This window comes from Sus scrofa, chromosome 7 (assembly GCF_000003025.6).
Source record: "Sus scrofa isolate TJ Tabasco breed Duroc chromosome 7, Sscrofa11.1, whole genome shotgun sequence".
Classification (NCBI taxonomy): Eukaryota; Metazoa; Chordata; class Mammalia; order Artiodactyla; family Suidae; genus Sus; species Sus scrofa.
In genome coordinates this window covers 32329365-32343890 of record NC_010449.5, presented here as the reverse complement: position 1 = coordinate 32343890, position 14526 = coordinate 32329365, and the positions used below count along the sequence as shown (strand labels likewise).

Genomic DNA, 14526 nt, shown 5'->3' with positions numbered 1-14526 from the left:
GCAGTCTTGAGTCTGAAGGCAGTCTGGAGGCAGGATCCTTCTTCGTGGTGGTGAGAGGGAGGGAGAAATACACCTCAGTCTTCTCTTAGGCCTTCAGCTGATGGGATGAGGCCCAACCGCATGACTTTGGGTAATCAGCTTTACTCCAAGTCTACTGCTTTAAATGCCAATCACATCTAAAAATATCTTCACAGCAACATCTAGTCTCGTGCTTGACCAGACAGCTGGGTACCAAGTCGACACAGAATTAACCATCACACCCATCTAACATCCCAACTCTCCAGCTTTGAGTGTTGGTCAGGGTGAGATATGGAATCTCCACTTTCCCAGAGCTAACAGTCACAGAAGAGATAAAGCTGGGGTACATAAAACCATCACGAAGAGTGTGAAGAGGTGTCTCTGTCTCCTGCGGGCTAAATCGGGAGGTTCTGAGCACAGCCTGGAAAAGTCCCCTCAGAAAGCCAGAGAGATGCTGGGAGTTCATGGCTAACATTAAGACAAGCAGCCTTACTCTCTTGTCAATTTCACTCGTTTTATAAATAAATAAATAAATCTTTAATAAAGTGGACCAGCAGAGCAGTATTAATAAAGCCTAAATGTCAGGGGAATGTAAGCTCTCAATAACACAGGTATGATAGGGCTCCTTTCTCCCTGACCTGTGACCATTCATCAATTTTAGCTTCTGGTTAAGTCTCCAAATAAAAATATTTTCTCAGCTAGACTTGTAGTTGTGTTCCCAAGCTGCCAACCACCCTGAGATTTCAGAAGCTCTTGCTTCCTCCACATACATTCAAAAGACCGTCCAGCTTCTCCTATCTGCCAAGGGCCTCTCTCCACTCCAGGACACAGCCATTTTCCTGCTGGTTTTCCTTGAGCACAGAACAGAGCCAGAGGGAGTTTCCATCGTGGCTCAGAGGGTTAAGAACCCAACATAGTGTCTTTGAAGATGCAGGATGGATCCCTGGCCTTGCTCAGTGGGTTAAGGATCCAGTGTTGCCATAGGCTGCAGCATAGGTCACAAACGTGGCTCAGATTCAGCATTGCTGTGGTTGTGGCATAGGCTGGCAGCTGCAGCTCTGATTTGACCCCAACCTGGAAATTTCCATATGCTGCAGGTGCAGCCATAAAAAGAAAAACAAACACAGAGGCAGAGTATATTCATTCGTTCACTCACTCATTCATTCATTTCATTTATTCATGGTATTACCAGCCCAAGTGGTGATGGGTAGAGGCTATGGCTGCAAGAGGAGACACAAAATACCATGCAACAATAACAAAAGAAAGCAGGCTCACATGGGCAAAAATACTACCCAGGCAGGTCTCCATGACCAGGCTCAGTTAAGGAAAGGGACTGGAGGAGTTCCCCGGTGGCTTAGTGGGTTAAGGACCTGGTTTTGTCACTGCTGTGGGTTGGGTTGCTGCTGTGGCACAGGTTCAATCTCTGGCCCAGGAACTTCTGCATGCCAAGGGTGTGGCAAAAAAACAACAACACAAAATTATAAATATAGTATTACGAGGGCACTTCCCATGCAAATAAGAGTCCTGGAAACCTGCCTTCATTAGCTCACCGTAAATCCACACTGTGTGTGGCTAAACAAGGATCAGGGAGGTGGTGGTATATGTGCAAGGAGTGCCACCTGGGGCCACGGTTTTAGAACTTAAAGGAGCAGAATAACCTGGGCTGAAGGAAAACACAGGAGAGGCAAGAGAGAGTAGATGGGGCCATCCTGCAGTGCCCAGATCAGCATCTCATGCATCCTGAACCCTGCTGCTGACTCTACACAGGATGCTCTGGTGGATGGTGCCCTAATCCCTGCCTCCCCCAATAGTAGTGATAATGATAATAATAGTAATACTTAGTGTTATAGCAGCTCACACTTACTGACCACCTTCTATGTGCCAGGTGCTGTGCTAAGTACTTTGTCCATACTCACTTGGTGAGTTTTCATAACAACTCCATTACTTTCATCCCCATTTTAAAGACTAGGAAACTGAAGTAGAGACAGAGATTAAATCATTTGCCCAAGCCAGACAGGGACAGAACAAGGATTTGAACCCAGACAGGCTGGCTCCAGAGCTAAAGCTCTTAACCACTAATAACAATTACAGCTAACATTTAGGTCATGATTACCCTGTTCCAGCTGCTCTTTTAAGTGTTCACAGGTATCAGCTCAACTAATCCTTACGGGTACTATTCTTATCCCCATTATACAGATGAGGCAACCAAAATATTCAAAGGTCAAGCCATTTGCTCTGGTCACACAGCTAGGAGGCCTCAAAAGAGAGGCTTGAGGAGTTCCCATTGAGGCGCAGTGGATGACGACTAGGAACCACGAGGTTGCGGGTTCGATCCCTGGTCTCGCTCAGTGGGTTAAGGATCTAGCATTGCCGTGAGCTGCGGTGTAGGTTGCAGACACGGCTGGGATCCTCCGTTGCTGTGGCTGCGGTGTAGGCCGGTGGCTACAGCTCCAATTTGACCTAGCCTGGGAACCTGCATATGCCACAAAAAAAAAAAGACAAAAAAAATTAAAAAATAATTAAAAAATAAAAGAGGGGCTTGAATGCAGGCAGTCTGGTTCCAATGGCCACATTCTTGTGCACCGAACTGTACCTCTGTGCCATGACTGGATTTAAGGGTAATCTGAGAGCCATGGCCATGGCTTACATTGCATAATGTGTGGTGTCAATCCTGTAGAATTTAACAACTCAATAAATAGTCAATGACTCTTTCTCTAAAATAACCCTTCCCAATATGTACAAAAATCATATTTCAAGTTTATTGTAGGAGTTCCCTGGTGGGAGTGGGTTCCTTAACCCAGTATTGTCACTCCTGTGGCTCAGGTCACTGTTGTGCTCCAGGAACATGCCACCCTCCAAAGGGAAAAAAAAAAGGTTCTTGTAGGAAATCTGGAAAATAAAGAAAGGCTCCAAGAAGAAAATGCAAGTCATTCTCACTACAGCAGAGATCATCACAACTAACATTTTAGTGTCTTTTCCAGACATTGTTACAAAATAGGCATCCCACTCTAAGGTCCTGTTTTGTAACCTCCTTTTTTTTTTTTTTTTTTTTTTTTTCTCACTTTTCAATATATCACAGATATTTTCCCAAGTCTACATTTTCTTTGGCAACTTCCACAGACAAATACTTTGTGACCTACTCAGTGTGCCAGCAATGAACTAGAGTGTTCCCTACAAACAGCCCCCTCCCCATGGGGTCCTCATAAACAGCCTTCTCCTACCAATCCTCCATCCCACACCTATGCCCAGCTTATACACGTCAACCCTCTTCTACATCCTGGCATCTCTAGAAAGCTCGTGGCATTCCCGTAGCCTTCCTTCTTGGACTCAGGGTCTCTTCCTCCACTGCGGCCAAGGGTGTATCCCCATTCTTTGCAACAGCCCATACCTCTCTCGTCCTATTTCCTCCTCTTCAAATCACTCCATTGTACCCATCTTACACACTCCCTCAGCCGCAATTGAATGTTTGCCACCCTGTGCCCCATCCCCACAGGACTTGCTAGAGACAGTCCAATCCCATCAGCAAGCTGGCATTAGGCAATGTCTGTTGCAATGCACTGAGCGACAGAGGAGACAATGCCAGCTATGGTGCCAGAGGCTGCAGCATGGGAGTCCCTCCCAGGGCTGCAGATGCATTTTTGAACAGGAGCCCTTAAGGTCCAATGCCTTTACCTGAAAAAGGGGTCTCTCTGGGTGTGATTTCAAGGGACCACACAGGGCCTGTGAGAGCTATTTTGATGCAAGGATCTCTTTTGATGTACTTTAAACCCCAACCAGGAGGCGGAGGCCTAATCCACCCTGAGGGTGGGGCGGCCTGGGCGCCTTGCCCTAATAGGAGGGAGTGAAAGGTGGTGGCTCAAGACAGGTGGCTTCTTGATTCTAGGCACTGTGTCTCAACCAGGAGAGGGGAAGGAGAGGACTATGCAGGTAGCCGAAAGGTTGGGGGGGAACCTGGGTGGGGTGAACAGGGAGATGGGACTTATTCCAAATTTGCTCTGCCTGACCTCAAGCAGGTGCCTATGCTTTTCAGCATTGTGTGTAATAGCACCTACGCTACTCACCTCACAGGTTTTTTTTTTTTGGCTTTTTAGGGCCACACCTGCCCCGGCATATGGAAGTTCCCAGGCTCGGGGTCAAATCGGTGCTGCAGCTGCCAGCCTATACCACAGCCACAGCAAGACCAGATCCAAGCCACGTCTGTGACCTACACCACAGCTCAAGGCAATGCCAGATCCCTAACCCACCGAGTGAGGCCAGGGATCAAACCTGAGTCCTCATGGATACTAGTTGGATTTGTTACCACTAGGTCACGACAGGCACTCCCAACTCACAGTTTTTTGTAAGGATCAAATGAGATAAGTTCAGTAAAAATGCTTTGCCAAGGATAAAACCCCAAAGTTAGGTGTGGTTAGGACTCTGCCTCTTTCCTTTTTTTGGAAGGTGCTGAGAGCAACTTTGTTTTTAGGGCATTTCCTCTCCCTAGCTGCATTTCTTCGATTGATAGTGACTGGAGACATTCTTGAGTCTCCTTAGCTCTGTGGCCCCCACCTCTTTGCCCTGCCAAGAGCGGCTCAGATTTTATCACTGGTATTAACTAAGGGTACAGGTCTGATTCACTTGAACAATGTGTGGGGGACTATCATTCTGGATTCCTCTGAATTGAGGCATTTCCTGGGACTTAGGACTCTCAGTGCTAAAATCAGACCATTTCCAGACACGGGAGATGACTGGTCACCATTGGTGTGTGTACCTGAGGGTTGGGTGGGTCAGGGGTGGGTGTGATTTTTGTCTGGTGTGGTGTATATACATGCTGAGGTGTGAATACGTGTGATTAGTCATGTTTGTGCACAGTGGCCATAGTAGCGTGGGTCTGTTGGTACATTGAGGTTTTGGGTGTTGGGTATATGTTGCTGAGTGTGATGATGATGTAATGTGTGCATGTGATATAAGACACGTGCATTATGTCAGGGCTTCTATAGTATGTTGTGTTTAGTGTGGTGTGGGTAATATAAGCATGCCGCTTGGGTGTCATGAATGTGTGTTCTTTTTAGCGGGGACGGGGGGTGTGTGTCTAAGTGTGTGTGTGTGTGTATTTTTTTTCCCCTCAAGACCATGGTATGTGGAAGTTCCCAGGCCAGAGATCGAACCCGTGCCCAGGACGTTGCAGTGACAACGGCCGGATCCTTAACCCCCTGCACCACAAAAGAACACCCTAAATGAGTATTTTGTGTGTGGTGTAGCATGGAATATATGTTTGCCATCTGGGGGGTGGGGGGTGGGGGACTGCGTTTTGGTGTGTGTGTGTGTGTTAAGTCTGACTCCAGGAGAGGGTGTGAACGTGTGAATGACTCGTGAAGTTTCTTGGCAAAATACATGGCGTTCGTAGTGTGTGGTGTGTGCTATTTGGCGTATCACAGGATGCATGCATGTCTTTGGCAAGTAGAGCGAAGCCTGGGTGTAGGCTGGGAGTTCTGTACTCGGCGTGGGGTCTGAGATGGGGTATGAGCACAGATGCTGCGCATGCTCTGAGCGCACTGTCGCGTGGGCTGTGTGGTGGGGTATGTTCTCTGTGGGCAGAAAGCATAGGGTATTGTGTGCGGAGGTGTGGGCTAGCGTATCTGTGCTGGCTGTGCGGTGTCAGCCTGTAAATGCTGCTCCTGTGGGATGAGCAGTAGGAGGTGGCAGGAGGGCAAGGGCACGGTGGGCGCCTCCGCAATGTGATGTGGATCGCGGTGCTAGGGCCAGTACACCGGGCAGGACCCTCACATCTTGGGACGGACCTGCGGAGCATTCTGGGAGCGGGGCCACGCCCACCGCGGGCGCCAACAGTGAGCGGCTGGGATGTCGGCGGCGGCGGCGGCCTTGGAGACAACGTTCTCCTCACGTGCTGGGGGCTGGGCTCCGGAAATGCCCTTTGGGGTTTAAATTGTCCTGGCTCCCGTTAGCGTCGTGCCCTGCACGTTTTATTTTCCTGTTTAATCCTCACGGCCAGACCCCGAGAGACCTTCTTATCCCCACGGCCCAGGTGAGTTACCTCAGGCTCTGAGAGGTGGAGGAGCGCGCCCGGCTCGGGTCTCGAATTTCCCAATTTGCTGCGAATGAATTTATGAGGAGAAAAAGTTCACAGAAAAATGGAACTCCCCCGAATAACCTAACTTTCCCCCAAACCTATCGAAAGGTGCTTGCCAAAAATCTCTCCTCCGACCTTCCTGAATTTCTCGCGCTTGATGGAAAGGGAGGGAATCACGGGTTAGTGCCGCAATGAAAACAAGGTTAGAAGAATGAAGATGTTAGATAAACTTGTATGGTATATTGGGATACTGCCCAGAGGGTTTGTAACTGAATTACGAAGAACCTAGTTGTCCAGAATTATATTTAATACTCATTGTGGAGTGAAGGATTGACATCACTTTTTTTTTTTGGTCTTTTTTAGGGCCGCACCCTGGGCATATGGAGGTTCCCAGGCTAGGTATTGAATCAGAGCTGTAGCTGCCAGCCTACCCACAGCCATAGCAACGCGGATTCTTAACCCACTGAGCGAGGCCGGGGATCGAACCTGAGTCCTCAGTGGATGTAACTCAGATTCGTTTCAGCTGTACCATGGTGGGAACTCCAGGATTGGCATCACTTTTTAAACCTCACATGGTCATTTTTCACATTTGTTTCTGGTGGCATCTGCCTCCTCCTCTTCTTCTCCCCTTCCTTCCATCTTCATTCCTCCCTCTTTCTTTCTTCTGGCATATTGTCTTGTGTATTTGATCTGTTAGGCTGAATCATATGGAATTGCCTTTTATGTAGATCAGAACTGGTTAAGTATTGGCAGTTTCATGTATTCAACTAATACATTTTTGGATAGTGCTTTTATACTTTACAAAATGCAGGGGAATTGTTTATGTTTGATTAGTTGCAAAAGTCCTGAGATTCTCACTGATTGGAGCAGCTTGCTCTTGTGTATTATGGCTAGAGGAATGGAATATGGTATGCTGCAGCTGGCTCATACTAGCTCAGTGGGTGATTGTTAAATGTTTGAGAATTTTGGGGAGTTCCCTGGTGGCTCAGCAGGTTAAGGACCTGGTGTTGTCATTGCTGTGGCTAGCAGTCGCTGCTGTGGCCCAGGTTTGATCCCTTACCCAGGAATTTCTGCAGGCTGCGGGGCACGCCCCGCCCCCCCAAAAGAGAATTTTGCCAGCCAGTTGTTAAGCCATTGGTAGCTTGAAATTGGCAACAAAGGAAGTATTTATATCATGGCTTCCTTACCTGCCCTCCTGGGACCCAGTTTAACGGGACACTGTTGGTTGGTTGATTCATCCTAGACCAAGTGAAGTCACAGTGAAATCAGTACGGAAGCACATAGATACCCAAACAGAAATCAAGACTGAGGGAAAAGTGGAATGGTTGCTATAGAGGCAACCAATGAGCTTGGTGGTTGTGGGAGAAGACATTGAAAACTTAGGGGTGTACTATCGCAACTCATAATTATAGTTTAGTTAGTATAAGCATTTATCAGCATTGTTTGAAGTGCTTTATATGTGTTAACTCATTTGATCCCCACAACTGCCGTATGAGTTCGATATCGCTACTATCCCCATTTTACAAATGAAGGAACTGAAGCTTGGAAAGGCTGAGTAACTTGGCCAAGGTTATACAGGTAGTAAATGGTAGTTTGGCTTTGACCTCAGGCTATCTTAACTCCAGGACACATGCTTTTAACTACTCTGTTACACTGCTGTATTACACACCATAGGTTATGCTGTAGTAATAACCCCCAAATCTCAGTGTCTTACAATAATTAAAGTTCAATTATAAAGGTTCATTTTGGCTTTGTGTCAGATGTGATTTTGCTTCGCACATCTTATTCTAGTACCCAGGCTGAAGGAGCAGCTCCTATTTTGGCCTTTCTGCAGAAAAAAGAACAATTCTAGTACTATGTGATGATTCTTAGGATTCAAGTACTGTGTGGCATACTTATCACATTACATTGGTCAAAGCACATCACATGGCCAAGCTTGACTCAGGGAGGTCTGAGAAATAGATTCCCCCTCTCCCCAGGCACCGCAAGTCACATGGCAACCTGCTGGTTAGTGAATAATTGCGAACTGTTTTAGGTTAAGTTCCCCAGAAGCAGACCTTGAGTCAAGGATTTGTGGGTTAAGTGAGCTATTAAGGAAGTGTTCCTAGGAGAATCCAGTAAAGGAATGGGGGAGTAGGACAAGGAAGGAGACAAAGCTAAGGAAGGGTATAATTTCAGGCCAAGTCCTGGGCTGAGCCTTATCCAAAGAAGGTCCTGTGGTATAAGTTATATCTCAGAGTTTATCCCGACTCAAGGCAAGGGAGCTGGGCTTTCATGTATCCATGTATCTGTCAGTCATTGGTTAAGGACTGCTCCAAGGGCACTTTTGGCTTTCTGAATATGAGCGAAGCAATTCCAGTAGCCCTGAACCAGTCCTTCAAAAAGAGTCATAGGTGCATGGCTCTTAGAAACAGAATCACAAAGAAATCGGGAGCGGGACAGAGCCTGAAAAGAGATTTGAGAAAATCTGCACAGAGCACCAAATAAATAATGTACATGAAAGGGTGGGTTAAGGGATCTATTAAGGACATTATGTCTTCTTTGGAGAAATGTCTATGTAGGTCTACTGCCCATTTTTCAATTGGGTTTTTTGGTTTTTTTGAGTTATATGAGCCCCTTGTATATTATGGATATGAAGCCCTTGTTGGTCACATCATTTGCAGGTATTTTCTCCCATTCTGTAGGTTGTCTTTTCATCCTTACATAGACTTATTTATTCATCAGTTCAGAAGTGGATCATCACACCTTTCCCCATTTCCTGCTCCCCTTTCTAATTCAATCTTTATAATTTAAGTGCTGCTACTGATTCAGTGCCTAGTTTCCACTTCTTGAAAAGGCATGTGATTCAAACAGCTTCTTTTTGCTAAGTAAGGTCCTACAAAGCACCAGCAGCTGGGCTAATTACACCTGAACTGACCTTGTTCAAGTGTCCATCCCAGTTTTGAGGTAAGGAGTCCCGGGGAAAGGGCATGAGTGGGTATGCAGTGATTGACCCCCCTAGAACAGCTCCTCATTAAGGCTGTTAACTCCCAGCCAGAAAATGAAAGCTGAGATGAGTGCAAGCATGACCAGAGAATAGCATATAGTCATGAACTGGCAGCCCAGGGAGAGGATAAGGAGTGAGGGAGGTTGGAAAGGTACCATGTCTGGCAGCAGATGGAGGGACCTGCAGGCCTTGGTAAAGTTTGCAGGTGGCATTTCACCCTTGATGACTCCATGATTCCTTCATAGAGTCTCCAGAGTCCGACAGACTCTGAGTTCAAATTCTAGGTCAACTAATCTAAAAACTGTGAGACTTCAGGCAAATTACCTTCTCTGAGCCTTGATTTATTCATCTGGGGATAATAGAGCCAGCCTTGCAGGGCGAGGGTGGGAATTAAATATTTAACACAAGGTTTGGCTCATCTCAGCTACTCGCTAAACGTGAACTCCCTTTCTTCCTCCACTTGGGAGTCAGAGCTCCCTTTCCAGGTTGTGAAATGTTCTGGGACAAAAGGTTGTGGCTGGAGGTCAAAAGGTTTCTCACCCCAATTACTCAAAGCCTCAAAGTAGTTCCCTGCCTCAGGGATCTGCACCTTGCAAAGGTAAAACAAGCCTTTATGGGTCCAGAGCTGCCTTTATGGGGCCACCAGCCACACCTTTTTCTAAAAATCACCAGAACAGAGAGACTGCCCATAGTTTGGAGACATAACCAAGAAATGTGCATGTTAGAAACCAATGAATAGAAGTTTACAGTGCAACAGCATTGGGCAGTGCTCTTGAATGGGCCCCTCTCATTTTAAGAATCTAGTGGACTTTTGAAACCATCGGGCAGCTCTCAGTCCCCTGAAGACTCTTGCTGTCCTCAGGCAGTTCAGCAGCTCTGTACAGTAGCAATTACTGAATGTCTATGTCACACGTCGAATGCCGGCACAGAGGCTAAGGGGAAGAGCACTGGATCAGGAGTTTCAGGCCTGGGGTCTATTCTCAGCCTTGCTCCTGACTAGCTCTGTGTCCTTGGGCAGGTCACTTTCCCTCTCTCAACCTGGATCTCCACACCTACAAAATAGGAAGGTTAGCACAGACAGTTCCTAAAAGACCTTAAACTCAAGTAAGGAAGGAGTATCTTGGTGATTAAAAGAACCCTTAGGAATACCCAGACATTGGTTCAAATCCTGTCTCTTCCACTATTAGTGGTGTGACCCTGGGCAGGATGTTTAACCTCTATACACCTGGTTCCTTATCTGGGGTTAGTTACTCTGGTTGCTCTGAAGATTAAATAAGAGTGCATGCAACACAACACTCTGTACATAGTAGGTTCTGAGTGAATGTTAGATATTATTGTTAGTGAGCAGGGATTCTAAAATATATTTTTGAAAGCAGAGCTTCATCAATCACGTTGATTCTTGGGGCTCCCCAGACCAGAATCAACAGGTTTCTGGAACATCAAAAGAGGAACAGATACAAATTTATACAACAAAGTCATTCTTCTCCTTCAATTAACAAGTTTCCCCTTTTTTTGGTGGTGGTGGGGACCTCCTTGTAAGATAGTAATTTTGAAAGACAGACTGTGGGGAGAAAGAATGATTTTATAAATGTTTTAGGCTCCCACTCGTAAGTCAGCCTGGAGGACTTGACTGTGAAGGTTACTGTAAGCCAGGCTAGTGAGAACTCAGTTACATGGCACAGAGCAATATTTCTCTAACTTCTGTGGGAGAGAATTAAACTCACATTCCTGAGCCCTGCCCCAAATTATTTGATGGGACTCTCCATGGTAGGAGCCTCTGAAGGAACATTTTAAGCCAGTGCCCAGTTACTCTTGTCCAGGAAATTTAGGAAACCCTGACAGAGAGGGTATGCCTGCCCCTCAGGCCCTGGTGCATTGTGAGAGGAGAAGGAGAGGGGCAAGGGAGAGCAGTAGGTTTCAGGATTGAGAACTGACCCTTCCCGGGGTACATGGGGGAAGGGAAGAGAGAAACGGTCGTTTTAATGAGGTGACTACATGACTACATATATATGATAGATGCAGATGAAATGGAAGCAGGCCAAGATGCCCAGTTGTCAAGTTGTCCCCTCCCTTCCCACCTCCCACTCTCTGAGGTGTGGGCTCATGAGACAGATTAAATCAGTAACAGAGGGGGAAAAAAAAAAAATACCCAACAACCAATGTCTTCTTTGTCTTCTGAGTGTCCTGTGAGTGAATTGTTGCTCTTGATGATGTCACATCATCATAGTCATCAAAATGTCATACCATTGTCATCAAGAAGTCTCCATCCAAGAGCCTTTCTAGCTCTGAAGACTTACAGGTCTGAGGGTTCCTTTGGGTCCAGGAAGCAGCCCTTTGCCTCTGGGGCAGAAGCCAGAAAACACTCTTTCAGTCTGTCCGTGAAACAATTTGAGGGCAAGAGGCTGGTGTTTAAATCTTCCCAAAGGAATCACATAGCCACTGAATTAAATGGTGAACCCACACAGATGGTTTTGAGATTCTCAAGTCAGTGTGCTTCCCTAGCCTTGGAATTCTGGATTTCCCCAGAGATCACACTGCTCCTGGCCCAAGGGTTCATGTCCCTGGGGCTCTGCATACCTTCTGAGTGGGATTTCCTTTTTTTTCTTTTTTCATTTTCTAGTCACTTCTCACTGTGCCCTAGTATAGATAAAGAACTCTGAAATTCTGAATATCTAATGCCTTTGATTATTAATTGTGGAGATAATCAGAATAAACTCAGATTTGAATCATCACATTATTTTTTAAAAAATGGTAAAATTCATATAAAATTTACCATTTTAACCATTTAAAGTATGCAATTCAATGGCATTTAATACACTCACGATGTTGTGCAACGAACACCACTGCCTATTCCTGAACATTTCCTCACCCTAAAAGAAAACTCTGTGCCCATTAAGTACTCACTCTCCATTTATCCCTCTCGCTCAGCCCCTGGCAACCACTAATCCACTTTCTATTTTTATGGATTTGCCCATTCTGGATATTTCCTATAATATGTGGCCTTTGGCTTCTTTCCCTTAGTATAATGTTTTCAGGGTTTAACCATGTTGTCATGTATCAGTATTTCATTCCTTTTTAAGATTAAATGGTATTCTATTGTATTGATATACCACATTTTGTTTATCCATTCATCAGCTGACATCCATTATACTTATAAAATGCTTTTTATGTACACTGTGTCACCTGATCCTCACAGAAACTCTGGAAGGTAGTCAGAGCAGGTATTTTTCATTGTTATTATGATTCTCCCAATCTAACAGATGAGGAGCCTGAGGCTCATTAAAATCAAATTGCTTGTCCCAGATCCCATAGCTGGTTAATGGCAGACCCAGAATCAGAACCCAGATCTCTGAGTTTGGATGACCAAAACCTTTGTTGGGCAGTTTGCTTTGTAATCACTAGTGGTATCCTTCCATCAAGAAGCTTAAAAGGGGAGTTCCCATCGTGGCACAGTGGTTAACAAATCCAACTAGGAACCATGAGGTTGCGGGTTTGGTCCCTGCCCTTGCTCAGTAGGTTAATGATCCGGCGTTGCCGTGAGCTGTGGTGTAGGTTGCAGACGCGGCTCGGATCCCGCGTTGCTGTGGCTCTGGCATAGGCTGGCGGCTACAGCTCCGATTGGACCCCTAGCCTGGGAATCTCCATATGCCGCGGGAGCGGCCCAAGAAATAGCAAAAAAAAGACCAAAAAAAAAAAAAAAAAAGAAGAAGAAGCTTAAGAGTAGGAGTTCCTGTTGTGGCTCAGTGGTTAATGAATCCGACTATGAACCATGAGTTTGCGGGTTCAATCCCTGGCCTTGCTCAGTGGGTTAAGGATCTGGCATTGCCGAGAGCTGTGGTGTAGGTCGCAGACGCAGCTTGGATCCCACGTTGCTGTGGCTGTGGCGTAGGCCAGTGGCTACAGCTCCGATTCGACCCCTAGCCTGGGAACCTCCATATGCCGCGGGAGCGGCCCAAGAAATGGCAAAAAGACCAAAAAAAAAAAGAAGCTTAAGAGTGGACATGTGCTCAGTGTGACAAGGCAGGTCAGGACCAGTGAGGGTTCAACTCTTGGACAGCCTAATTTTGTCCTTTGGCAAAGTTGGTCACTGCCTACAAGGCCTGATCTTGCCAGGCTTATGCTCTCCTTCCATCTCTGCCTGAAACATACTAGAATGCCGTAAGAGGCTGGAGCCCAGGGAAGGCAGCCCTCTACTCTCCCAGCACTAAGCCTAGCACTCAGGGCTCCATAAATATTTGCCAGCTAAGACACTTTAGGGGCCTAAGGGTTCTCTGTGACATTTTGCTTCTTCCCTAGCAACATGTCACCAGTAGCAGGCTCCCACTACCCAGAGCAGCCCCTTAGGCCTTGTTACTTGGAATGCTAACAGCAACTGGGAGTTCTAGCTCTTTAACACAAATGAGCAGGACTTTGGGGAGTGAAATCCCACCCTGCAGCAGTGAGGGTTTTATTCTTGCTAAAATAACAACAAAACCACATAATGGCAGGTTTGGAACATTAAACAAAGGACCAAAAAAATGACCCATAATCTTACTGCTCTAACACAATTTATTTTGAAGAATTCCCTTCCACTAATTTCCTTCCTTTCTTCCATCCATCCATCATGAAAGTAATACAAAATATTGTTATATTTTATGGAATACACCTCGTGGCTCAGCAGTTAACGAACCCAGCTAGTATCCATGAGGACAGTGGTTCAATCCCTGGCCTTGTTCGGTGGGTTAAAGATCCAGTGTTGCCATGAGCTGTGGGGTAGGTTGCAGACGCGGCTCAGATCTGGCATTGCTGTGGCTGTAGTGTAGGCCAGCAGCTGTAGCTCAGATTCAACCCCTAGCCTGGGAACCTCCATATGCCCCAGGTGTGGCCCTAAAAAACAAAAAAGGCCAAAAAAAAAAAAAAAAACCCCAAAACCAAAATTACCTAGAATGGTGTTCTTTTGTGGCACAGTGGATTAAGGAAGGGTCTGGCATTTTCACTACAGCAGCTTGGGTCTCTGCTGTGGTGCAGGTTTGATCCCTGGCCCAGGAACTTCTGCATGCTGTCAATGAGGCCAAAACAAAAAAAAAAGTTACCTAGAATATTCCTTCCACAGATGGAAATTTTAGCTTGCATTTTTTTTTTTTTACATACTTTTAATCCTACTGGGTATAGTTTTTAAATTTTTTCCCACCTATCTTATTAGCTGATACTATCTCATAGTCTTTATAATTATTTTTGCTTTAATTTTTGATAGGTATCACATTTACATAATATAATATTCAAAAAATTGAAGGAAACTCAGTGGAAAGGTTTCTTCCCACCCGTTCCTCATTCGCCTGATTTTTCCTCTCACAGCACCCACTGTTAACTGTTCCTTGTGGGCCCTTCCTAAAGGACCCTTCTTTACATATCTAAATAATACATTATATTTAAATGTATTCCTTCTCCATTTTTCCTTTTTTTTTTTTTTGGC

The 14526-nt window shown here is 45.8% G+C and overlaps 1 long non-coding RNA gene across 2 annotated transcripts in view; it reads left to right on the top strand.

Annotated features, from left to right (window-relative positions):
• LOC102161912 overlaps positions 5571 to 14526 on the top strand; it is a 42244-nt gene continuing 33288 nt past the window's right edge. For both annotated transcript variants that reach the window (XR_304410.3, XR_002345690.1), the window contains exon 1: positions 5571 to 6043. This is a non-coding gene — a long non-coding RNA (uncharacterized LOC102161912). The remainder of the gene's footprint in view (positions 6044 to 14526) is intronic.